General features: G+C 37.8%; 1 protein-coding gene across 9 annotated transcripts in view; it reads left to right on the top strand.

Moving 5' to 3' along the window:
• Positions 1-23,973, top strand: part of PEAK1 (pseudopodium enriched atypical kinase 1) — a 313,202-nt gene that overhangs the window by 40,940 nt on the left and 248,289 nt on the right. For 5 of the 9 annotated variants that reach the window (XR_013556374.2, XM_060617962.3, XM_060617970.3 and 2 more), the window contains one exon: positions 18,638-18,764. The exons of the other annotated variants lie outside the window; for them this stretch is intronic. The gene's annotated coding sequence lies outside the window, so the exon portion shown is untranslated. The remainder of the gene's footprint in view (positions 1-18,637; positions 18,765-23,973) is intronic. 9 annotated transcript variants of the gene reach the window in all.

Raw genomic sequence — 23,973 nt, 5'->3', positions numbered from 1 at the left:
TGGAATTTATATTTGGTTTTGCAGAGTTTTGTTGTTGTTCACAAAAGTTTACCTGGAAACTGAAGCAGGAATGGACTATCTACTTTGAATTACTTTGATTACTTGAACCAGTATATACCATCTGTGGCTTTTGGTAGCCTATTCAATATCACAGGTGGCCCAGGTACCTTAGAAATTGAGGATATTCCTTGTCATCACTTGGCTAGAGGCAAATCTAGGGAAAAAAAAGACGGTGAGAATCCTTGCCATAACACGTTGTCCCTTTTGTCCTTTATTCACTCCGTTTCCACTTCCTGGAGTGCCCCCCTTTCCTCTCTGTCCTTAAACTTTTTTTTTTTTCTTAATTTGGAATCTTGTGAACATTTATTTATCTAGCTGCCAGAAGTTAGTGGTTTCTAGATGTAGGTTCTGTTTTATTTTACAGAATTTGATCTCCTAGGCAACTCTCATTATATTCACAATTCCCCACATTGTCTAATTTTAAGGTACTTACAGATGTAAAAACATTGCTTTAGGATAGGTGTTTAGCTTTTATAATTTAAATTTATATCAAATTTATTATTGATAAAAGCAAGTGCTTGTTCCTTGAAACATTATCATCTTGCTCTGTGGTATGTATGTATGTATGTATGTATTTATTGTTATTTTTTACGTTTATTCATTTTTGAGAGACAGAGACAGAGTGTGAGCAGGGGAGGGGCAGAGAGAGAGGGAGACACAGAATCGGAAGCAGGCTGCAGGCTCTGAGCTGTCAGCACAGAGCCTGATGCAGGGCTCGAACTCACAAACCACGAGATCATGACCTGAGCTGAAGTTGGACGCTTAAGCAACTGAGCCACCCAGGCGCCCAGCTCTGTGATCTTAAGATGTCTTTTTTTTTTTTTTTAATTGTGGTAAAATATACATAACACAGAATTTACCATCTTAGACATTTTAAAGTGCACAGTTGATTGGTGTTACGTGCAATCGCAGCATTGTGTAACCAATCTTAAAAACTTTTTTTTAACGTCCTTCAACATCTTATTCAGAGGCTTTCCCAAAGGCTTACCTAAACATTTTCCTCAGAGATGACATTTTACTAGGAATTTCTAGTTACATCTTTGGGGATATTTATCTTTTTTACTTTGTTGTATGTGTATCTGAACTATGTTCCTATTGGATTATAAGCTTTTTGAAGGTGTCATATTTGTTAAATTGGGCATGAAGGATGGTAGAATTTGGGTAGGTGGAGAAGGGAGGAGTTGCCCTTGGGAGAGAAACCGCATATACTGAGGTCTTCAGGACCAAAAAGACAAGGTGCTTTTTCAGGAATGTTAAGTAGATTGATTCATTTGCATATTTTGGAAGGAGATGAAGCTGAGAAAATAGGATGCTGAGCTGGTCAAATATGAAGTTTATCAGTAGCCTACTTTGGTCAGTTGATTACTTGTGCATCGGAAGGGCTCAGTGGAGAGTTGGAGGAGAGTGTACTCACCCTTACTGTACCTCTCTTTTATTCTCAAATTACCCCACTAAAAGAAAAGGGGGCCAGTGGTGTGATAGAGTGTAAATCATATTGGATTCAGGAGGCAGTAGACCTGGAAGACTGGAATTTCTGGGCTTTAAGAAATTTAAGTCACTTTCTTTGTAACATTATGGGGAGGAAAGATGGTCTTAGAGCTTCCTTCCAGTTCTAATATACTAGGACACCATGGCACACTTTCAATCTCTGGATTAGAGCCACCACTTAGACCTGTTTCACTCATTTATGAATTGTTTAGTTCAGAGGGCAGCAACTTTTTCTGTAAAACACAAGATAGTATTTTAAGTTTTGTGGCTACTGTCCGTTGCATATTGTTTTTTGTTTTTTTCACAACTTTTTTGAAACGTAAAAAGTGTTCTTAGCTCAAGGGCCAGACAAAAACAGGCATGGGCTGGATTTGGCCTCCCAGATGTCCTTTGACCCTTGATTTAGTTGATGGGGCTCCTTATTCTTTAAGGTTTTTAGAATTTAGAAACCAAGACCAGCTTGGTGATAGGGTATTCCATCAATTTTTATTGACTACTTATAGGTTATATTTTCTGAAGGTCAGGAAGCTAATATGTGTCAAGAATTCTCCATTCAGAGAGCCTGAATGACGCAGTCAGTTAAGGGTCTGTCCAGCTCTTGATTTCTGCTCAGGTCATGACCTAGTGTTTCTGGAGTTCGAGCCCCGCATCAGGCTCATTTCTGTCAGTGCAAAGCCTGCTTTGGATCCTCTTGTCCTCCTCTCTCTGTTCCTCCCTTGCTCGTTCTCTCTCTCTCAAAAATAAATTAAAAACATTAAAAAAAAAGAATTCTCCATTCTTTTTCTTGCAATCTTGGTAACCTTGTATTTCAGATTATGTCCTTTATTTCTAAATGCCTTGAAAACTCTCAGATGTCTGATATATTTTACTCCTCTTTACTATCTGAATCTTGATTAACACACATATATTTCCTGTGTTACATCCTTAATGTCTAAAACTATTTTACTCATTTTTATTAAATAAAAATAATTTTTTATTTTTTAATTTTAATTTGATTTTCTTTGCCAATGTAGATAAACATTTTCATAATTTATGAGCCAGTTTTATTTAACCTTTCCTTTTACTTAAGCTTTGTAAACATGTGCTATTGGTTTACTTTTATATTTCCAGATTTTTGAATTTTGTATTTTTTGTGAGAATAGAAAGTCATGATGGCGATATTATAGGGAGTGTAAACTTTTAAAAATGCATTTTCTTGGGGTGCCTGGGTGGCTCAGTCCATTGAGCATCTAACTTCGACTCAGGTCATGATCTCATGGTTCGTGGGTTTGAACCCCGTGTCAGGCTCTGGGCTGACAGCTCAGAGCCTGCAGCCTGCTTTGGATTTTGTGTCTCCCTCTCTCTCTGCCCCTCCCTGCTTGTGGTTGCTCTCTCTCTTTCTCTCTCTCAAAAATGAATAAACATTTAAAAAAAAAAAAAGAAAAGAAAATGCCTTTTCTTTTGAAGATTTGAACAAGTGAAAGAAAATTATCTTTCTTGGATTGATCCTCCCCCATCTTCCACCCTCATTAGTATAGTATATGTTCTTTTAAGTTTAATTAAAGGCAAAAGAAGTCTGGCAGAATTAAGATTCTTGACATTCTATAGACTTGTAAAGTACAACTTGAACACACAAGTTTAGTGAGTAAAAGGTCATGTTAGGGTTCTACTGAAAAAGTTAGGTTCTCTACTCAGATTTAGTTATATTGACCATGTCTTTTTCTTTTTTTTTTTTTTTTTTTTTTTCAGGTATTTGCCTGAAGTGGAACTTATGCTATAGACAATTCTTTGTGGATTTGTCTAAAACCTGAGATGAGATACTTTTTGAATGCACATGCCTTAATAAATTTTATAGTGAGAAAGAATTATTTTTGAAAAATTTAAGGTGGTGTCAAATGTCTTTTCCTCTGAGAGTTTAATAGGCAAATACAGTATTATTTATTATAAAGCTATATATATATAGCATGCTTACTTTAGTTTATAGGACATTTGATTGAAGGAAATGAAGCTGATTCTAGTGACTACAATAGTTTTGAGTGAATTTTTCCATTGTAATTCCAAAGAAATTTTTCCTTTATACTCAAAGATAGAGTTGGCACTGGCATTCTGACATACATTTGAGAATGATATTGACATTATAATTTGATATTCCTGAAGATAAAGCCTTAATTTGTTAAGTGATAGATTTCAACAACTAGTAACTGTTTTAATAAGTCAGTTATTAGGAGTTTTCTACCACTCTGCTTTCCTGGCCTTGATTATTTTCTGTAGTTCCCTCTGGGGGGCTTATGAAATAAGGACATTTCCTTTAATATGTTAAAAGTTGGTTTTGACAGAAAATTTCCATAGTAGAATTTTATTCTAAAGATAGGTTCATAGCCCTTTCTCTTTTGTTACATGTCTGGACTCCAGTTCTCTTCATCTCTTAATTTTTTCAGTGAACCATTATATGTCTGTCATCTGGTCTTTCCACCTTGAATCCAGCCGCTCTCTAAGTCATTCTTGTCACAGTTATGAGATTCCTTATACTAAAAGATGAATGTCAACGTGTCAGTCCGTGACTCAACAATCCTTTCAATATCTTTACATTGCTTAAAGGATATTTTAGAAACTCCTTTACAGAGTGGTATAATCTCTTTTTTTTTTTTTTTAATTTTTTTAATGTTTATTTATTTCTGAGGCAGAGAGAGACAGAGCATGACTGGGGGAGGGTCAGAGAGAGAGGGAGACACAGAATCAGAAGCAGGCTCCAGGCTCTGAGCTGGCAGCAGAGCCCGACGCGGGGCTCGAACTCACAAACCGTGAGATCATGACGTGAGCCAAAGTCGGTCGCTCAACCGACTGAGCCACTCAGGTGCCCCCAGAGTGGTATAATCTCTTTACCCATTTTTCCTTCTCACTAATGCTGTAGGAATGTTTCAACTAATGTTTATTAATGAAAAATTTAAAAAAGTGTTTATTTATTTTGAGAGAGCAGAGAGAGAGCTCGAGCAGGGGAGGGGCAGAAAGAGAATCCAAAGCAGGCTCTGCGCGGTCATTGCAGAGCCTGATGTGGGGCTTGAACTCAAACCGTGAGATCATGACGTGAGGCAAAATCAACAGTCAGATGCTGAACCAACCCTGCCACCCAGGCGCCCATAATGTTTTTTAAAAGCTGGATTTATTGGGGCACTTGGGTGGCTCAGTCGGTTAAATGTCTGACTTCAGTTCAGGTCATGATCTTGTGGTTCGTGAGTTTGAGCCCTGCATCAGGCTCTGTGCTGACAGTTCAGAGCCTGGAGCCTGCTTTGGATTCCATGTCTCATTCTCTCTCTGCCTTTCCTCTGCTCGAGCTCTTTGTCTTTCTCTCTCTCTCTCTTAAATAAGTAAACATTAAAAAAAAATTTAAAAAATAAATAAAAACCAGATTTATTGAGAAATAATTTACATACAGGGGCATGTGGGTCTCCTGCTCTCTCTGCCCCTTTCCTGCTTGCACTCTGTCCCTCTCTCTTTCAAAAATAAATAAACATTAAAAATTTTTTTTAAGAAATAAATTACATACCTTAAAATTCACCTATTTATTTAAAGTGTTTAATTCAGTGGGTTTTTTATTGTGGCTACAGAGTTGTACAGCCATCACCACAGTCTGATTTTAGAATATTTTCATCACTCCAAAGAGACATTGGTACTCTTTAGCACTCATCACTCATTCTTCCCTCCTTTCAGTTTCTGTCAGCTACTGATCTCTATAGCTCTTCTGTCTCTATAGCTCTCCCTCTTCTGGACATTTCATATAAATGAAATTGTACAATATGTGATCTTTTGTGACTTATTTCTTTCACTTAGCATAAAGTTTTAAGGGTTCATCCATGTTTTTGCATGAATCGATACCTCATTACTTTTTATGGCTGAATGATATTCCATTGTGTTAGGTCAGGTGAGCCAAAGAGGGAGAGAGACCTGAACTTTCAGATGTCAGGGTAGCTGATTAAAAACAATGATCCAAAATGAAAGTAACAGTTGAGCTTTTATTCACTTAACTGAGGTAGTATAAGTAAGAGGGTAAACCTCAGAAAGTGCAGGTCCCCCACTCAGGTGGGTCAGTATGGAGGTAGGAGGTAGATTGTCTCCCTACTGAGGGAGCACCAGACAAGAGGTTCCTGTAGTTTTATGGACCTTGGGCTGGTTCAAGAGTGAGGTGGAAGGTCTTGGGATGGAAAGGCACAGAGTGAGAGTAGAGAAAAAGTGTCTTCAGTGTTTCCTCCCTAATGAGAAGGCCTCAGCAGAGGTGAATGAGGAGAGGCCTCAGCTGAAGGCCATTGACAAACAGACTTCTGAATGAAGTCTAGCACCTGGGCTGGGAATGTAGCTCTGCTTACGAGCATGGTTAGCCAGGGAAGCCTGAGTTTTTGACTACAGCTCTCTTCAGAGACTGCAGTGCACTGGCTGTGTACCCGGTCTGGTGTGGGTATGGCAGCTCTCCCATGTGAGGCCTGCCAGGTAAAGCCTTTGTAATTGCTTATAGTCAGGCTGGAAAAGTTACACATAGAGTTTTTAAGTTTTTGATCAGGAGCCAGACTCCTCAATATGGATATACCATATTTAGCTTATCCATTCATCAATTGTTGGACATTTGGGTTGTTTACACATTCTGGGTATTCTAAGCTTTTTGCTATGAACGTTTGTGTGTAAGTTTTTGTATGTATATAATTTAGTATCTTTTGGGTAGATACCTAAAAGTGTAATTTACTGGGTCATTTGGTAACTCCATGTTTAATAGTTTGAGGAACTCTTTTAAAGAGCCCGTATTATTTTACATTCCCACCAGCAATGTATGGGGATTCCATTTTCTTCATATCCTCACCTACATTTGTTACTGTCTTTTTTTTTTGTTTTTTTTTTAAGTTATAGCCATTGTAGTGAATGGGAAGTTGTTCCTCATTGTGGTTTTGATTTCTGTTTCCCCAATGAGTAATGCTGTTGAGTATCTTTTCATGTGTTTATTGTCCATTTATATGTCTTTTTTGAAGAAATGTGTATTCAAATCCTTTGCCAATTTATTGTAAGAGTTTTTTTTTATTTATATTCTGGATACAAGTCACTTATGAAATATATGATATACAAATTTTTTTCTCCCATTTTGTGAGTTGTCTTTTTACTTTCTTGATAGCGTCCTTTGAAGCACAAATGGTTCTTTTAATGTTTATTTATTTTGAGAGAGCATGAGAATGAGCAGGTGAGGGGCCGAGAGAGAGGGAGAGATAGAATCCCAAGCAGGCTCTGTGCCCCATGTGGGGCTTGATCCCTCGAACTGTGAGATCATGACCTAAAGTGAAATCAAGAGTGGGACACTTAACCAACTGAGCCACCCAGGTGCCCCTGAAGCACAAATGTTTTTAATTGTATCTATTTTTCTTTTGTTGTTTGTGCTTTTGCTATTGTATCTAAAAAACCATTGCCTGATTCAAGATCATGAAGATTTACTCATATTTTCTTGTAAGTTTGAGCTTTTAAATTTAGGTCTATGATCCATTTTGAGTTAATTTTTATACATGGTTTGAGGTAGAGACTCAGCTTCATGCTTTTGCTTCAGATATCCACTTGTCCCAGAGCACTGAAGAATCTTGAAGAATATCAGTTGATCATAAATGTAAGGTTTGTTTCTGAACTTTAAATTCTATTCCAATGATTTATACATCTCTCATGACAGTAACTCATATTTTGATTATTGTAGTTTTGTAGTAAGTTTTGAAATCATGAAGTGTAAGTTCTCCAGTTTTGTTCTTCCTATTCAAGATTGTTTTGGCTCTTCTGGGTCCCTTGCATTTTCCTATGAATTTTAGGATCAGCTTGTCAATTTCTACCAGAACAGTCCAGCTGGGATTTTGATAGGGGTTGTGTTGAATCTGTGTTATGAATCTATAAATCAAGTTGGGGATTTTATAATAGTATGTTCTCCAATCTGTGAACATTGGAGGTCTTTCCATTTATTTAGGTGTTCTTTAATTTCTTTCAATGTTTTATAGTTTTTAGTGTATGTCTTCTATTTCTTTTGCTAAATTTGTTCCTAAGCCCCTTATTCTTTTTTTTTTTTTTTTTGATACTATTGTAAATGAAATTATTTTCTTTCATTTTTGGATTGTTCATTGCTAGTGTGTGGAAATATAATTAATTTTTGTATCATGCAACCTCACTGAATTTTTAATTCAACTAGCAGTTTTAATAGTCGTTAATATATTACTTGGAATTTTATATGTATAAAATTATGTCATCCACAAATAGTGATAGTTTTATTTCTTCCTTTCCAATCTGGATGCCTTTTATGTCCTTTTCTTACCCGGTGCCCTGGCTAAAACCTTCAGCACAATGTTAAATAGAAATGGTAAGACTAGACATCTTTGTCTTGCTCCTGATCTTAGGGGGAAAGCATTCAATCTTTCAGCATTGTTGTTAGCTGTGGTTTTTTTGTAACTGTCCTTTATCAGGTTGAGGAAATTTCCTTTTATTCCTAGTTTATTGATTGTTTTTGTCATGAAGGTGTTAACATTTATTAAGACCTTTCAATATATGACACACCCTATGCTAAGTGGTAGAATCAGATTGCTTGGTTTCAAAACTTGTGTGCTCAATCATTATCCATTAAATTCCCTCTACAAACTGTTGATTTATACATGTACCTTTGTCCATGCTAATTTCTTCCTCCTAAAATGCATGTTCCCTCTCTTATCCCATTACAAACCTACCATAGCGCTTTATACCTGCCACTGTCATAGTACTTTTTCAATGTGTTCTTATTGTTTACATATATTTCTCTTATTTTAGAATCTGTGCCTCTTGAAATCAGGGACTTTGCCATATTTGTCTTTGAATCTGCAGTGCATAGTGGAGAGTCAGGAAAGAAATGTGTCAGCAGAAGCCAAGGGATTCAAGAAGGGTGGAAGCAGTCAGCAATGTCCGATAATGCAGAGAGATGAAGTAAAATAAGGTTCACAAAATGATAACGGTTTCATCTTTCGTGATTTCAGCAAGAGTGGTTTTTGTTTTTTGTTTTTTGTAGCAGTGGAGACTGAAGCAAGGTTGTGGTAGGTTGAGCAGTAAATGGGAGAAGAGACTCAAGTAGAGACTGTCAGTACTCTTGTGAGAAGTTTAACTGTGAAGGGCAAGAATGAGGTTAGGGTGCTACATAGAGGGGAACATAAGATATTTTTTAATATAAGAGAGGTGGCTTGAGCATGCATATACAGAGGTGGTAGGAGAAAGGACCAGTTACGAGCAAGCCTGTAGAAGTGGAGAGAGGAATAATAGAGGAAACAGGCTTTCCTGTAGGGACAGGAGATTGCATAAGAACACAAGATTTGCCTGGAGTGGCCTCTTTCTTCTGAGGGAAGGAGGTACTCAGGGATGTAGCCAGAGGTAAATTTATGGGTGTGAATTAGGAAGTATAGGGAGTTCCCCTTTTCCCAGAAGTAGAAAACAAAGTTGTTGGCTTAGGGATATTGTGGTTGGTGATGTTCTGGTAGTAGGCAATAGGGGTGAGATGTGGAGTTTGAGGGGAATGATGAAGGTTTAGAGTATCTGCTGTAAGGCATAGGAGAGGTTGTTTACTGGAAACATAAATGTTGTTTGAGGGCCTCTTTCTCTTCTGTCTCCATGTAAATTGAAAAAATGGGTATACGGTCGGAAGTCCAGATGGTACAAAAGGATTTACAATGAAAAGTAAGTCTTCCCTTCACTTTAGATCCCCTGTCCCTATTTTCAGAAGGAAATACCATTAACAGTTTATTTACTTTCAAACTGTTTTTTACAAATATATATATATATGTAATATATATATATATATTTTATATATATATATATTTTATATATATATTTTATACAAATATATATATATTTTATACAAATATATATATTTTATATATATATTTTATATATATATATATTTTATACAAATATATATATATATTTGGAATTTATTTTAATTCACGAGAACTTACTGTTTTACTTCTTGCTTTTTCAGTGTGCTTATCTTGGAGATATTTCTGTATACTTAGATCTACTTCATTCATATTTATAGCTGCAGGATATTTTGTATATGAATATAGTATAAATTACGTAACCTGAATTTCTTTGGGTTCCAGTGTTTACTCCTATAAAAATCACGTTGAATGAATCAATTCTACCTTCAAAAAGTAGAAAATCATTGTAATACCTTGATTTATTCTGTGCATACACACATTGAACCAGCTGAAAACATGTATATACCAAAACTGAGTTGTCTTTAAAACATAAAGATATCTTAAATATTCAAAAGTGGTACCCTTACTTATCATGCTCATTTTATTTCTGGGATTGAGTGATAAGAATCTTGTTTTTAGGTGTTTGCTATTTATAAACTAATGTGAGAAACATTCCTATATGTGACTCTTGCAGTACATGTGCAAGAGACTCTCCTGTGCGTATACCTATGAACGGGATTGCTGGATCATAGGGTAGTAAATGGTAAATTTAAAGAGATAATACAGAATTTATTTCTAGAGTGATTGGAAGTAAATCACTATCACCATTATATAAGAGATCCTGTTTTATGGTCTCTTTAATACTTGGAGTTTTCAGACTTTTAAATTTTGTTAGTTAAATGATCGAAAATAGTATTTAATTGTGATCTTTAAAAAAAAACCCTAATAATTGAGGTACACTTTTCAATTTTATAATAAAATGCCTAAATCTTGGATACACAGTTTAATGAGTTTTGACAAATGCATACACTTATGTAATCCTCTCCTGTATAAAATTAAAATTTTTTTATTATTCTTTAAGTTCCCTAAAGCTCTTTCCTCGACTTTCTTTCCTCTCACCAGAGCAAACCACTTTTCTGACTTCTGTCACTTTTTTTTTTTAAAGAAATTCATCTGTTCTCATCTCACCAATTTCTTTCCTCCCATTCTTTTTAAATGTCTTTTTTAAAAAAATTGTAAAATATAACATAAATTTATCATCTTGGCCATTTTTAAGCATACAGTTCAGCGGTATTAAGCATTTAAACAGTGTGTTTTACAGTTTACATTTACAAAATGTAAACCCCCATTTTCCTCTTACCCTACTCCCTGGCAACCACCATTATACTTTCTGTCTTGATTTTGACTTCTCTAGTACCTCATGTGAGTGGAATCCTACAGTATTTGTCTTTTAGTAACTGGCTTATTTCATCTATTATAATGTCCTCAAGGTTCATCCATGTTGTAGCATATGGCACAGTATTCTTCCTTTTTGAGGCTGAATGATATTCCATTGTATGTATAATACCACATTTTGCTTATGCATTCATGTGTTGATGTTTTCGCTGTAGTGAGAAATGCTCCTGTGAACATGGGAGTACAATATCTCTTTGAGACCCTGCTTTTGATTCTTTGGGGTATATACCCAGAAGTAGAATTGCTGGATCATGAGGTAATTCTATTCATTTTTGAGTAATCACCATACTGTTTTAATGGTACCAGGAATGGTACCATTTTAAATTCCCCCAACAGTGCAGAGTTCCAAGTTTTCCACATCCACATCAGCACTTACTTTATGTTTTTCTTTTTTTTCAATAGTAGCCATCCTAATGGATGTGATGGTATCTCTTTGTAGTTTTGATTTGCATTTCCCTAGTGATCAATGATGTTGAGTGTCTTTTCCTGTGCTAATTGGCCATTTGTAAATCTTCTTGGAGAAATGTATATTAAAGTCCTTTGCCCATTTTTGGATTGGGTTGTTTTGTTGTTGTTGAGTGTTAGGTGTTCTCTATATATTCTGGATGTTAATCCCTTATCAGATACATGATTTGTAACTATTTTCTCCTATGTTGTGGCCTTCTTTTTTACTCCGTGAATAGTGTCTTTTGATGTGCAAGGTTTTAAAATTTTCATGAGGTCCATTTTGTTTTGAATTTTTGTTACCTGTGCCTTTGGTATCCTATCCAAGAAATCCCTGCCAAATCCAATGTCATGAAGCTTTTGTCCTATGTTTTCTTCCAAGAGTTTTATTGTTTTTTAGGTCTTACATTTAGATATTTGATCCATTTTGAAATAAGTTTTGTACATGTTGTTAAGTACAGGTCCAACTTCATTCTTTTGCATGTGGATATCCAGTTTTCCCAGCACCATTTGTTGAAAAGACTTTCTTTTTCTCATTAAGTACTTTGAAGACTTTGCCAGAAATCAATTGGTTATATATGTGTATGTCTGGGTTATGTCTTCTGTTTTATTGACATTTTTTCTTTTGCTGATACTATGCTATCTTGATTATAGTAGTTTTACAATAAGTTTTGAAGTGAAATAGTGTTCTTCAATTTTGTTCTTCTTAAAGATTTGTTTTGACTCTTCTAGGTCCTTTGTATATTTATATGCAATTTAGAATCCACTTTTCCGTAGAAATTTTAAGATTAGGTTTTCATTTTCCACAAAAACATCTGTAGATTTTACTTGATACCATGTTCACTCCACAGATCAATTTGGAGAGAGTAGACATCTTAATACTGTAAACATGATCTGTTTATTTAGATCATCTTTAATTTCTCAAGAACTATAATTTTTATTTTAGTTTTCAGTATACAGATATTGCACTTTGATTTTTAATGCTGTTATGACATTTTAGAAGTATTTGATTTCCACTGTTCGTTACTAGTATGTAAAAATATAATTGAATTTTGTATATTAGCCTTTGTTAGTTTTAGTAGCTTTATGTGTGTGTTGGGGGGGGGGGGGTTGTTGCTATTTTGTTTTGATTCTCTAGGCTTTACCATGTAATTATGATCTATATGTAAGTAAAGACAATTTTACTCCTTCCTATCAACCTGTATTTCTTTTCCTTACCTCATTTTACTGACTAGAACCTCTAGTACCATATTGAATAGAATTGGTGAGAGCAGGGGCACCTGGGTGTCTCAGTCAATTAAGTGTTCGATTCTTGGTTTTGGCTCAGGTCATGATCTCACAGTCATGAGATCAAGACCCACGTTGGGCTCCATGCTGGGTGTGGAGCTTGCTTAAGATTTTTCTCTCTTCTCCCTCTGCCCCTCTTTCCTGCTCGCATGCCTGTGTAGGCTCTCTCTCTCTCCCCCCCCCCCCCAAAAAAAAAAGGAAAAAGAAAAGTGGTGAGAGCAGATGCCCTTGGTTTGTTCCTGAGTTTAGGGAGAAGATTTTCAGACTTTAACTGTAAAGTTGTTATCTTCAGGTTGAATAGCCCCTTCTTATTCCTCATTTGCTGAAAGGTTTTGTTTTGTTTTTTCCTTTTAATCATAAGTGTGTGATATTGAATTCTAATTGTGGTGTTAAAAGGATTTTTAAAAGGATTTAGGGGCGCCTGGGTGGCTCAGTCGGTTAAGCGTCCGACTTCGGCTCAGGTCACCATCTCGCGGTCCGTGAGTTCGAGCCCTGCGTCGGGCTCTGGGCTGATGGCTCAGAGCCTGGAGCCTGCTTCCGATTCTGTGTCTCCCTCTCTCTCTGCCCCTCCCCGTTCATGCTCTGTCTCTCTCTGTCTCAAAAATAAATAAAACGTTAAAAAAAAAATTTAAAAAAAAATAAAAAAAATAAAAGGATTTAAAAAGGGGTTATAATCGTGACTCTCATACAGATATAAAATGAACACTTGTCAAATATTTTATTAAACTCACTAGTTAATGAGGAAACTGATAAGATGTTAAAGTCAATTCAAAGACAAATTTGAAGAGGCACTCATTTATATTCAGCAAAAAAAGCTGAAATGAATTTTTCAAATAGACGCAAAAGCTGGTCTATCCAGTGGGCAATTATCACCTGTAATCCACTGGACACAACTAATTTGCTCTTTTGTGCATAAGGATAGTTCATGTTATTATCAATTTTCTACAAATTTTAAATTGAAAAATTGCTCAAAGGCAAAGGTAGAGGTAATGAATGCATGAGCTAGAGAGAACGGTTGGTAATCTTTTCTTTTTGGTCTGTTTTCAAAGCTTTTTACTGTTTTACTGACAAAGAGTTTTGCTTTGAATTTCCATGATCCCCAGTGTTGAACATTGTTCATACATTTATTGGTTATAAGTATGTGTGCTGCTGTCAAAGCCTCTTGAATGTCTCTTATCCATTTTTCTGGTCATGTTTTGGGTATGTGTGTTATTGCTTTATATGTTCTTGATAATGCATTATAATGCATTATAAGTGTATTATGAATACTTTTTCCTAGTTTATAACTTGTATTTTCACTATGTTTAAGGTATTTTTTGAAAAATGGTTCTTAGTTTTATTACAGATTTTTCTTGTCTTATTTACAAAATCCTTCCTTACCCTGAGGTTAAAAGATACTCATATTTTCCACTAAGTTTTTTAAAGTTCCTTTTCTCATTTAAGTCCTTAACCAACTGGAGTTGATTTTTCCTATGGTATGATGTTAGGATCAAATTGCACCTTATTATTTTTTTTTTAAACATAGATGATGCACTGAATGTTTGTGTCCCCCCCCGCCGAATTCCTGTGTTGAAGTCCCAGTGTGTTGGTGTTTGGGATGGGGACTTTGGGAGGAAATTAGTGTTAGATGAAGTTGTGAAGTTCCCTGGTCTGATGGGAACAGTACTTTGATTACAACAGATATTAGAGAGCTTGCTCTTTCTCTCTCCTCTCTCTATAAGGACATAGCCAGAGGTGGCCACCTGCCAGCCAGAAAGAGAGTTTTCACCAGAACGTGACCATGCTGGTACCCTTCTAGCCTCCCGAACTGTGAGAAATATTTCTGTTGTTTAAGCCACCCAGTCTGTGGTATTTTGTTATGGCAGCTCTAATAGACTAAAACATCTTGTTTTACATTTTCTATTTGGTACTTGATATTTTCCCTTGTCAGACACTGCTTCTGTGGGGAGGATTGATTAGGTTTATATCAGTCCCAGCAATGTCTGGGGCAGGAATTGGAGAGCCCTAGGTACCAGAGAGCTTGAGTCAATTACTTCTTACCCCATTTAACATAACCTCAGGTCACGTCTTTACCTGTTTCTCTAGAGGAAGAAGCTGCCTTTAGGAGGAGGCACCACTAAGATTATTGGCACTCCACCCGCCCAAGTTCTGGTGTTAGAGGAGTAGAAGGAGGGGGCCAGGGAAGGTTAGTGTGTATTCAGCTGTTTTCTAAGCGCCTGACTCTTTTCCTGAGGACCTGAGGTCCAAGGAATGCATGTGCGGAGCCAGGTTGTGTGCACCTAGGTGCTGGAGCCTATGAAAAGCAAAAATCGGAACTTCAGGAGTTCTTCTGTTTTGTTATCCCACAGCCTCAAGTGAGCTGCCTCTTGCCTCAGGCCAAAGCCACCATTCCACACATTCCAGTTCCAAATGGGTCCTTGTGCCCCCAGGTGTTTCTCATAGTTCTTGCCACTTTTTCTCTGTAACTTCCGCAAGGGCTGATCTTCTGAGAAGGGTCAGCAGTTTTGCTAATTCAACATCTTGGCAGGAATTGGAGCCAGCGTCACATTTTTCTTAGCCTTCGTAGACTTCCTTTACATAGTTACGGGTAACTTTAATCTGACAAAAAAATGAGTTTGTTCAGGATTCCTAAGTCATCTGCAAGGCCTCTTCTGTGCTGTGTCTGAAGCCCTCCACAAAGGCTGTGTGGAGGTGAGGCCGGCTGTAGCAAAGAGTCCCACAGAACCTTTTTGATCATCCATTGGTGTTTCACGGAATGTTTGGTCACCCAGCCCTGGTTGCCTTTTTGGATAGGTAGACCCAACAGGCCCTTTAGGTAATGTGACTTATTCACTTCTAAGGGGGTCTCTGACTTAAAGTGTCTGTCCTTCTGCTTAGTAATGTTACTTGAAATTCTAATTCTGGACAGTTATTCTTGCCCAAGATAACCCCTGAATTTTTAAGTATTTTATTGTATCTTTCATTAAACTTATGTTCTGTTTATAATGAGTATGTTGATGTTAAAATCTTTTTTTATTTAAAAAATTTTTTTTTAATATTTAAAATTTTTAAAATATTTATTTTTGAGAGAGAGAGGAGAGAGAGAGAGAGAGAGAGAAAGAGAATCTGAAGCAAGATCCAGGCTCTGAGCTGTCAGCACAGAGCCCAGTGTGGGGCTCGAACTCATGGACTGTGAGATCATGACCTGAGCTGAAGTTGGACATTTAACTGGCTGAGCCACCCCGGGGCCCCAATGTTTTTTTTTTTGTTTTTTTTTTTGTTTTTTTTGAGAGAGAGGGAGAGCGTGAGCAAGGGAGATGCAGAGAGAGAAGGAGACACAGGATCTGAAACAGGCTCTGTGCTGAAAGCAGAGAGCCCGTTATGGGGCTCAAACCCAAACCATGAGATCATGACCTGAGCCAATGTCGGACGCTTAACCAACTGAGCTACCCAGGCACCCCGATGTTAAAATCTTTTAAGTTACTTACATCAACAAAGAAACTTGCTCCTCCAGGAGAATGTACTATATTTGTTCTGTCATTTTGTTTACTGCCTGCTGTATCTCTGCCCCCACCAAAGAATTAGTTCATCCTGCAATGTTACCTTCCATTATAAACCCCTGTGTTGTACTTATTTTTCTTCTGTGTGATTCCAGAGACAAGACAGGACCTATTTCTCACTTTGTTTTGATGTAGGAAGTCTAGGTCCGAGGACCCAGAGGGGGTCCTGAAGGACCAGCCAAGAAGGTCCTTGGCTTCATGCAGGGTAGAAATCAAATGACAGCCTGGAGGAAGTGAGAGGAGAGTTTATTTAATAGTGTAAGTGATAGCGTACAGCAGAGGAGTATCTGGGAGCCTCAGAAAAGAAGAAGTTACTCTCCCTGCTGCTTAGGTGTTTGTATTGGAAAGGGGCCCAGGGTACACGTTCCTTCAGGAATTCAGGGTAGGGTCTGATCAAAGGTGAGTGTCAGGTGAACAGTAGGTGTTTTTCCATAAATCACCAAAGGTAGTGGGTATTGGCACCAGTGTCGACCGAGGTTTGAAGCTATCGTCCTGGAACTTGCTCGTGATCTCTTTCTTCTTAGATGTTATCAGGTGTTTGGTGGCCTACGACAGAACTTGGAGAATGGTTAACCCATTTTGCTTCTCCTTGGAGTGGGATCATAGCTTCTTTGGTTTACTCAGATGCAAGCTGAAATATAGACCATGAGTAATTGGAGCCTAGCAGAGAAACAGTAGACATGGAGCCTTTCTAAATGGAGTCCCTTCCGTTTCTGTCAGTTTTGCATGCCTAGTCCTGGTAAAGGTCCTGCCAGATTTGCCACAGAGAAGGTGTTCTATATTGTTGAATTAAATTAATACCTAGCAAAGTACTTATGTTTATAACAGGAGTTGCATTCTAGATAGAAAAGTATGTACTCATATCCACAGTGGGTCCTGTATTTTGGCAATGGTGTGTCGGGGCAGGTAGGGTCTATAGAACTTGATAAACTGATTAGATATTGATTGGAAGAAAGGAGAGAGGGGGAAAAGAATCAGGGATGATTCCTAAATTGGGCAATTAAAGGGATGCCACACTGCTCTTTATTTCCAGTGCATGTTTGGGTTAGAAAGAACTTGTGGGATGGGAGATAGATATGTTCTTGAAATATTTAGTTTGGGGTTTTTCTGAGATATTCAAGAGGGAGAAATGCAGGTCTGTATGCAGTTCTTGGAGAGAGGTGGGGGCTTGAGAGAGAGATTTTGAGGTTAATAGTTTTTCAGGACTGGTTGAAGAAGAAATTGCTCAGGATTGAGGGCAAAGCCCCTAAGCACATCTAGTTTTAGCAGACAAGTACAGAAAAGGCACTGGGAAGGAGATTAAGAAGGGGAAACAGAGTGTTAACAAAGGATTTTATAGCAACACCCTTGGTTTCATCTCTGTGCAGAGACCAGATTTTCCTTTCAGCACTCTGTATTTGATCTTTGCCCCCATACCTTTCTTTGTTTTCAGCATTCTCTGCTGGAAGAGATTGTGGATGAAAAATAGTTTTATTTTTGAACCCAGCAATTGCTGGTTTCTTTACATTTCCTCTAAATTCTGCTCAAAAACAGAGTACTTTCTTCTCTAGCTCATCTCTCTAGTTGCACTTTATATCATATATATAAAAGAAACCAGTTGACACTTTGGACATTGTGCTTGGAAATTACCTTAGCTAGAAGTAACAGTTCATTACCAGCATTTTGTTTTTTAATTTACCACAGGCAACAGTTTTGCTAAACTTTCTGCCCCTTCTTAAGTGGTCTTCTTTCCTCCAGCTTCTGATAGCATTTTAACTCACTCTCCTTAAAGTCCCAGTAGCCTCTTCAAGGCTCATCAGGCTTCTGCTAGTGAGATCCCTGTGGCCCTTCTCCTGTTCACATCTACCACCCAATCCCAAAGCTGATGTCACATGTTTTATGTTTTTATTATGTCACCACTCCAGTTCCAGGTGCCAGATTCTGTTCTGGAAACTATTGCTATTAAACAAACCACCCCAGACCTAGTCCCAGAACCTGCATCACTTTTCCTAACCTAGCCTGGGAAGTCATTTATTGTCACCTCACCACACTTCTTGGTTATAAGCAAGGTAAATGCCAGCTTGGATTTAAGAAGAGAAGCAGACTTGGTGCCTTTGTGGGTGAACAGCAAATTTACACCATAGAAGAGCATGTGGAATTGGAGGTATTTTTGCAGCATAGTTATAAAACATAGTTTGCCACAGATGGATAAAATAAAATACATAGAATTACAGAGGAAGCCAGGGGTACTTGGGTGGCTTAGTACGTTGAGTGTCCTACTTCAGCTGAGGTCATGATCTCATGGTTTGTAAGTTTGAGCCCTGAATCAGGCTCTGTGGTGACAGTGTGGAGCCTGGAGCCTGCTTTGAGTTCTGTGTCTCCCTCTGTCTCTGCCCCACCCCTGCTGGCGCTCTGTCTGTCTCTCTCTCAAAAAAACAAACAAACAAACAAAAAAACAACAAAAAAAAACAAATTACAGAGGTAGCTCAATTATATTAAAATATTATTATCGAACTAATTATAATAAGGTATTTTGTATTTATTTAGCATGATACACAACAAGGTAGTGGCAGGCCTATAGTAAATTAGTAAATACAGTAAGTATTAGTGATTTTAGAAGTTGGAGGAAATAAAGAAATAATTTATTTTCCCATCCAAATTCATAGGTCTTCTGAATTCTATCCACAGACCCTCCAGCCTCTAGATGAAGAGCCCTTGGATTAATGTAATGGTGTGAGCAGAAGTGTCTCTGCCGTGGCCTGGGGAGTAAATGTGGTGAGGGGAAAAGCAGAGACTAAGGGGAGGACACCATAGGGTAAGTTTTATATACTAGCATTTATTTACCTTAAAATTTTTTTTGTTTATTTATTAATAAACAAAATTAAAACAAAAAATAAAAAATTTTGTTCATTTTTGAGAGAGAGAGAGAGAGAGAGAGAGAGAGAGACAGAGCATGAGTGGGGAAGGGCAGAGAGAGGGCAGAGGGTGAGGGGGGGAAGACATAGAATCTGAAGCAGCCTCCAGGCTCTGAGCTGTCAGCACAGAGCTGGACATGGGACTTGAACCCACGGATGGGACTGCGAGATTATAACCTGAGCTAAAGTCTGACACTAAACCAACTGAGCCACCCAGGCACCCCCTATTTATTTACCTTTTAAGCTAAAGGTTTAATTGCTTTCTTAGGTAGAGTCTTAAAATATGCTTATGTAATGAGGGAAAGACACTAGTGAAGAGGGAAAGTTGAATATATAGGAAAGATAAAGCCTATTTAAAAGGTTTCTGAGAAGGCAGGAGAGGGTGTGGTCCTGAAGTTAGGTAAAAGCATTGGACAGGAGGAGAAGTGAAAGCAGTTAGGGATATTTGTGGGGGCTGTTATCAGGTCACATGACACTCTGAGAAATATATGTAGGTATGATAAATTTCAACACAGGGGAAAGAGAGGCCAAGGCAAGCCCCAGAGAACATTATGGCAGATGTCTGGGAAAATATGAGAATATTGGGGATAGGGTAGGGAGGAAAAAAAGGTAATGAGACAGGGACAGAAAAAAGTAACTGATCATGTAAGAAGACAAACTGCCTAGTTTACAGTTTTCATTTAGTGCCTTCCTTAGACCAGTCATTTTCCTGACCATGGATATTGATACAAAGAAAAGTGGAATGAGAATAAAATGCAGTTGTGTTTTTGACTTCTGCTTATTTAGAGTTAACATTTTCTGAATATCTTCGTTAGCATATATAATTAATACATGTATTGCTTTTGACACAAAATAACATAAATGCTGAAGATCTTCTTTTTCATGGATATTTGGGGTTGATACTGAAAAGCAGTGCATGTGTTTGCTGCTTACATGCTTATAGCTGGGTGGAAATTAGCCTCAAAGGGTCCATGGTTTTCTTTGTCATTAGCCAACAGATGCTTGCTGCGGTGTTCTGCTCACTGAGTCTGTATTTAATGTGCGGGTGATGCATCTCTGTACACTGATGGGAAGGGCTGTGCAATACAGTAGCTCATTTGTGTATAACAAATATCTGCCTTTAGCCACACATCGATCCTTTACTAAATGAATTTTTTTTAAATCAAGCTGTTTTCAAAACCTGGTTGGCATATCTACCTTCATATTGCTTTGACTTTTTAGTGAGTTGATCCTGAATTTAGTATGTCCATCTTATAGGAGTAATGTTTTTGTTTTCTGTTAAAGAATTATTTCAGATCTTCTTGATACAATACAATTTTTAAAACTTTAGGTTGGTGATATATATCTTAAAGAACCATAGGTTTTAGGCACAAATATTCATTTATACATGAGTATGCTGTGAAATTGCTAATTCACAATGTTGCATAATTAATATTAATACATACTAATGTGTAAATGTATATACTTATATATACATCTTGCCACAATTAAACTATTTTGAAATATAGACGTTATATATAATATACATTACATATGTAATATTGCAGATATATATTTTATTTTATTTTTATTTATTTTTAAATAGTGTACAAGTGGGGAAGAGGCAGAAAGAGAAGGAGACAGAATCCCTCTGAGTTGTCAGTGTAGAGCCTGACGTGGGGCTTGAACTCAGAAACCATGAGATCATGACCTGATCTGAAATCAAGAGTCAGATGCTTAACTGACTGAGCCACCCAGGCACAACTATTTTATTTTGTTTTTTTTATTGTGGTAAAGTGTCCAAGCTCTCTCCACAGAGCCTGCCCCCCCCTCCCGCCCCGCCCCATTCCCCGCCCCACAATCTTCCCTCAATAGCTACCCCTTAGCTACCCTTCAGGCCTTGGGGTGCATACACCTGCATGAAGACCTGTTCTGGAAATGGACTCAGCCATTTGAGCTAGGTGTTCTGGAGTTCCAGTTAGGTGAAAAGTGGTCTCTGGGTGTGAGACCCAGTAAGGCACTTACTCTTGGCCCTTTGCATTGCTTGTTATTTGAGAATGGTATGGCCTCATAAGGGCCAAGTCATGTTGCCTAGACATAAGCGTAGTAGTGATTTTAATAATCTTTTTTTTAAAGTTTTTATTTAAACTGTACCCAACGTGGGGCTCGAACTCACAACCCCGAGATCAAGAGTGGCACCTTTCTTCAGCTGAGCCATCCAAGCACCCTTAATAATCTTTTTAAAAAAATGTTTATTTTTGAGAGACAGTGAGTAGTGAGAGGAGAGAGAGAATCCAAAGCAGGCTGTGTGCTACCTAACCGACTGAGTCACTCAGGCACCCTGCCCCTTAATAATCTTTTAATAGGGCTACCAAAATTGATTGAGTCCACCATTATTCCTTCCTTTTGTTGTCTTTTAGGGTTCCCAGATTCAATTTCAGTGTTGGGGACAGGGGTTCCCACACAACGCTAAGCAGTTCTCAGACACCAGTAGGATTTATGAGAATTCAACTCAATTCTGATGCTGTCTACCCAGAGATAGCTTCAGATTCCACAGGTTAAGGGTTTAGTCCTACAAGACTGCCCTCACCCTCTACTTCACAGACACCTGTTGTAGAGTCTGTTACCTGTGCTTCTGATCAACCAGCTACAGATTGTAGGTTCCAGTGACCTCCAAATTGATTTGCTAGAGCAGCTTACAGAATTCAGGGAAACTCTTACTTACATTTACCAGTTTATGAAAGGATATGAAAAAGGATATGAATCAACATCCAGATGAAGAGATACATAGGGTGATACATAGGGTGACATCCCAAACAAAGGAGCTTCTGTCGTTACGGAGCTGGGGGCCTGGCTCAGCGTTCTAGTTCCCCAAACTGGAAGCTCTCTGAAAAAGAAGACCAAAAAAACTGTCCTCTTGGGTTTTCATGGAGACTTCTTACATAGTCATGATTGACTAAGTCATTGGCCATTGGTTGATTCAACCTCCAGCCCCTCTCTCCTCCCTGAGGCCCTGGGGTGGAGTGAGGGTGATTGAAAGTTCCAACCCTCTGATCACATGGTTGATCCTCTTGGCAACAAATCCCCACCCTTGGGTGGGATACAAAAGACACCTTCATTAATAAGACATCCATTTCACCTTTATGGTCTGAAGTGTTTTCAGGAACTGTGGTTGAAGATCAGATATATCTGAGAAATATATTTTGGTCATTCAGATGATATAAATTATTATAAATCATTATATCACATATGGCCAGAAGGATTTTTCTAAAGCCAAATCCATTATCACATCACTGCTGGAAACTTTTCAGTGCTTCACATTTTCATTGGGATCAAGTCCAAACTTCCTAACTTGTCTTATTGAAGATCCTTTGTTCCCCGTTCTGGTCATTGCTTATTTTTTCATCCTTACTTATTTTGGGGCTATGGTGTTGCCCTGCCAAATAAGTACTCTTTTCTATCTATACAACTTCGCACAGGCTGTAGGTCTTTCATGCTCCCCTTTTCTTGTGAGCACCCTCTCATATATCTACCAAACTCCTTATAACACTCAGTTAAAAAACTAGGTTGTCTGATAAGCCTTTTTTTTTCGCTTCCCCAGGAAGAATTAAGTCCTTTCCCCTTCTGTATTTCCATTGTGATTTGTACACATTTCTGTTTTGGCACTTGTTTTGTTATGTAATATTTGCACATCTATAAGCCATACCCTCTGCCTCCAAAAACAAGGGCTACTGCAGTTCAGCAGGGTAGTTCCCGATGTTTCCACTAAAAGTGCCTGGCACACAATAAGTGCTTAATGAATGTGTGTTGAATGAATATTGTAATTAGTGGAGTGCTTTAAGTGTGAACTGCTCTAAATGGAAGACTATGTTTATAGTCAGCTCTTACATGTCCAAGGTGATTGAGGAATGGAATATTCCAATAATTGTGCTATGTAATAGCCAATTATAAATGACCAACTTTAGATAATTTTAATACAAAAATAATGGACTACACAGAATTTATCTGTCTTTATTAATTTATAAGATGCTTCAGCTTAATCATTATGAATTATATGGCTCTTTTAGAGCTGTGGCTGAGGAAGTATAAGAAATCGAGTGGGGTTTGTCTCAAGCTGGTTTTTTTTTCCCCCCACAGATGAGTCTCTAATACACTCATTTACTTGTTATTTTGCTTACTTAAAAAGTATACTGTAAATTTAACAGTAGGTGAAAGGGATTCACAGTTACATTATTACCAAATGCAGTTTTAAAAACGTTTAGAAGACAGACAAGCTGCATACCTTAAGGTGTACACACTGCCTCAGTTCACCACACAGCTTGCTACATTTAGGCTGTGCCCTCTCATCTATTCAGTGGCAGTCCTTGCTGAGCCCTAGTGAAGTCTTATGAACTGAGCTAAGCAGTTAATTAGATGGTATTCTGTGGCCATGACTATTTCAAGAGTGCTTGTTCTCCACCCAAATTATATATTTATTCTTTTCTCATTCATGTGAAAGTAATGTGAGTGGTTGCTGCTCATTTGTGTATTAATTTAATGGTTCTCTTCTGCTCTCACCTGCCAAACAACAGCGCTGCCAATTATTTGCAAGACTCAGAAATTACTTTTATGCATATGGACCTGCATTTTCATATCTTTGAAAATGGCTTTTTAACAGAGATCTGTTTGGAATAGAGAAAATGCTCTCACTGTATTTGCACAAATGATTTGAAAACCATCATGGTGGCTGAGCTCTGACTTTCTACATTGCTGTGTCATGTTCTCTTGTTAAACCTAAAAGTCTTCCTGCAAAGCTTGGTCTTTTCTTTTTCTTTTTTTTTCTAAATGTTTCAGAGAGAGAGAGAGAGAGACAGAGAGACAGAGAGACAGAGAGACAGAGAGGCAGTGCGAGTGGGGGAGAGGCAGAGAGAGAGGGAAACACAGAATCCGAAGCAGCCTCTAGGCTCTGAACTGTCAGCACAGAGCCCGATATGGGGCTTCAACTCACAAACTGTGAGATCTTGACCTGAGCTGAAGTCAGACGCTTAATCGACTGAGCCACTCAGGCACCCCAAGCTTGGTCCTTTTTAAAACAGATGTATATTTTCTCAGTGACATCCAGAAACATGTATTGTAAATATGACTGTTACT

Source organism: Panthera onca, chromosome B3 (genome assembly GCF_046562875.1).
Source record: "Panthera onca isolate mPanOnc1 chromosome B3, mPanOnc1 haplotype 2, whole genome shotgun sequence".
NCBI classification, from domain to species: Eukaryota; Metazoa; Chordata; class Mammalia; order Carnivora; family Felidae; genus Panthera; species Panthera onca.
The sequence above is the reverse complement of the archived record's forward strand: the minus strand, read 5'-3'. Positions and strand labels throughout refer to the sequence as shown.